This window comes from Molossus molossus, unplaced genomic scaffold (genome assembly GCF_014108415.1).
Source record: "Molossus molossus isolate mMolMol1 unplaced genomic scaffold, mMolMol1.p scaffold_m16_p_1, whole genome shotgun sequence".
NCBI classification, from domain to species: domain Eukaryota; kingdom Metazoa; phylum Chordata; class Mammalia; order Chiroptera; family Molossidae; genus Molossus; species Molossus molossus.
The window spans coordinates 125,876,928-125,880,377 of NW_023425344.1; the positions used below are offsets into that span (position 1 = coordinate 125,876,928).

At 43.7% G+C, this 3,450-nt stretch overlaps 1 pseudogene; it reads right to left on the minus strand.

Annotated features, from left to right (window-relative positions):
- Positions 1-807: 807 nt before the first annotated feature.
- On the minus strand, positions 808-3,184 carry LOC118638395 (annotated as a pseudogene).
- Between the last annotated feature and the right edge of the window lie 266 nt (positions 3,185-3,450).

The following is a 3,450-nucleotide window of genomic DNA, read 5'->3' on the forward strand; positions in this document are numbered from 1 at the left end:
GGTACAGACTGACAATCCCCAGAAGAGGGGGTTGTGGCGGAGAGATAAACCACAGAATTTATATGCATGTATGCATGAACAGTGGACATGGACAACAAACTGGGGACAGGGCAGGGAGGGAGAGGGAAGGGGGAATCAGTGGGGGGAAAAGAAGAAACATCTGTAACAAAAATTAATTAATAAAAAATAAATAAATTATTTAAAAAAATAACAGTTGAATTTATAACCTTTATCTTTAGGGAGGTATCCAGGGCTCATCATTTTACAACAGAGGTTCTCAAGCTTTAGGGAGCTTCAGATCTCCTGGAGCTGGCCCTGGCTGGTGTGGCTCAGTTAGTTGGGTGTCATCCCATGCACCAGGAGGTTGCCTGTTCAATTACTGGTGAGGACACCTGCCCGGGTTGCAGGCTTGATCCCTAGTAGGGGGCATGCAAGAGGCAGCTGATTAATGTTTCTCTCCCTCTCCCTCCCCCATTCTCTCTCTCTAAAAATAAATAAACAACACCAAAAGCTGAACATCAATTTCAGAGTTTCTGACTCATTAAGTTTTGGCTGGGGCTGAAAATTTGCATTTGCAGCCAGTTGCCAGATGATACCAATGCAGTTGGTCAAAGAGATGACCTTTTGAGAACCACTGGTTCAGAATTTTTAGTTCCCTGATGCTCATTATAAGGGTAACGTGCTTGCCTCTGGAGTATCCTTGCTTCTGCCCTCAGCAAATCTTTTATATAAGTTGACAGAACTCCTAAAATGACAGAGTTAGAACTTCAGTGACTTTACAGACTGATTAAATGAAATGTTGTGTGACTACTTGTAAATAAATATGTGCTGAATAAATGCCTTAAAAATATGTATTGCATTGTCCCAAGTCAGAAAGAAGTACTTAGGAGCATTCTTTTTATTCCCTATCGTCCTATATAACTGGGAAGCCGCTGAGAGCTGCTTCAGCCTCTCCGTTTCACAGAACTTCACTTGCTGTTCCAGGTACAGGCAGATGACACATTTGTGGTCATATGAATGTGATTCATCTCAGCATGTGATGCATAAGACATTATGCTGATGTGTTTCACCATGTTGTTTGTCCTGTGGGGTGATTTACTAGTGTGTGTGGACCCTAAAAAAGAAGATACCAACTAAGAAGGGCTCCTAGTGGTTATCTGGGCTCAAATTAAGAGAGCCTAGCAGCCATTTCTAAACAGGGGCCTCTCACTCAAATTGTACTTCACAGAGAAGCCCGTACTGAACTGCCTGCCTGTACTATACTGTTTCTGCCACCTGAGCCAACCCTTACTAGGGAGTTCCTCAAATCCCATTTCAGCCAATAAGACTACCCAACTGGAGCTGTGCAGCTCTGGCCAGCCAGAGCACCTCCATTCTGACCAGTCAGGGACTACATAAGCCATCTCTCCTCTGGCTCTGGGAGCACACTTTGCCTTTCCACTGAATACTCTATTTCCCTGCTGAGCTGAAACATCAAAAATGTCTTGTCAGAGCACAGCAGAGCAGAGCAGATCAAGATAGCATGAAGTAGACCAGCACAGAGCAGAGTAAACCTGCAAAGAGCAGAGCTGTCTAGCCAGAGAGAGACCTGGCCCCAGGGCCACCTGGCCCCAAGGTTGCCCCACAGTTGTGCTGTTTTCACAGCTGTGCTATATCACAGTTGAGCTGTTTTGCACTGAATAACGGTTCCTTCTTCACTGCACTCCTGAGGATTCCTCTTGGTGTTGAATCAGCACCAAAGATCATCGGTTGACACTAGTTGCAACCAATTAATCGGTTTGGTAAATCAGTTTTCCTTTTTCTACTGCTCCCTTGTGAGCACCAATAATATCAGGGAAGCAGCCAAGAAAAAACCTTTATATTCATGATTTCATTCCACCAATCTTTCCTGCTTTTGTTACTGCATCATGGAGATCCGTTTCACCTTGATAACCACTAGAACTGAACACTTGCTAAACTCTGCAAGGCCTTCCCTATCTTCTATATTTCTTGGTCAGTGGTCCTGTGCATTGCCTCCAGTGCCCCATGGTCAGCAGCTCCTTCACACCATCATCCATGACTTTGGTGAATTTACCAACAGCATCACATTTCTGTTCTATTTCTAATAAGTCCAAGTCAGGTGCCTCTGCTTCCATGGTGGAAGATATCATAACTCCTACCAGCTTATCTTTCTCAACCCTCTCTTCCCAGTTTTCCATTCCTTTTTATCCCAGAAATTTAGAAACTGCTGATCCATGCCTTAAGTCTCTCCATGTGCATTTTGATAAATTCTTCTTCAAAGTGACCTGTGACTTGCTTACGTGGAAGAGAAGGGACAGGAATGGCTGACCCAAATTTAACCAGGAGACACTAACATAACCAGTCAAGCTGTCAATTAATGTTAGTAGGTGTTAACTGATATTCAATGTAGCTCTTTAGCCCATACATTTTGCAGTCTTTCCTGGGATCTGCTATCTCACAGTCAAATTTAAAGGTAGGATAAACCCACATTGGGCCATACTCTCCAACAATTAAAGAATTTTTCTCTTTGAGTATTGCTAGTTCCTTGGTCAACAAATCCCATTCATTCCAGGTTTTGTAAATCCAGGAAATTTGTTAAGTGACAGCTTCATGGAAGAGGGGCCAGCACAGCTGTTTCCACTCTAAGCAACTCCTGCTTTGGCTGACTATAAATCATTGAATTCTTGAGAAGATAACTTGGGGTCCTCCCAGTTTTCATCCCTGTCATCATCGTCACCAGTTGCTGATCTTTGGCTTGGGGATGAAAAAGGGCAGAGTCCCAATTATTGGAGGTGTTTGGGGGGCTGCATCCTCCCTTGGCTTTGTTCCTCAGCCAACTGCCCCATTCCAGTGTCCAGATTTGGAAGTATTCCAGGCTGATCAAGGGTCATTGCCACTGCTAACCTGGTTGTTACTGTTGGCAGCTGATGAATTGGCTTCAGCTGTATTTGCTGAGAAGCAATCAAGGTTTGGTGAGCACTGAATTTCCACAAGGAAATTGAATTTTCATCGCTGGGCAAAATTTCAAGATAGACTATGGGTATAAGACCTCATTCTCCTTTTCTGTTTCTTCCTTCTAGCCCATATCCAGATTTTTAATTGTGATGACTTCTCCACTAATCATTCGTTAATTATTTCTAGGTTCAGCAGAAAAATCATACACAACCCAAGCCTTGGTGGCCATAGCAGGCAGTTCCCCTGGCTCCTCTCTCCTCAGCATCTTGGTCCAAGATGGGCAGGTGCAGGTGAGGGCAACTATGGCTGGCTCCTGGTGACAATGACCAGAGTCTGGGTGCTCAACCACCACCTGCTTCATTCTCACTATTTATTATAATGCAGGTCCTTTAGTGGTGCTTTCTTTCAATATTTTGACTATTTGATTCCACTCTTTCTTAGCTTATAAGGTTTCTCCTGAAAAATCCAATGATAGTCTAATGGGGTTTCCTTTGT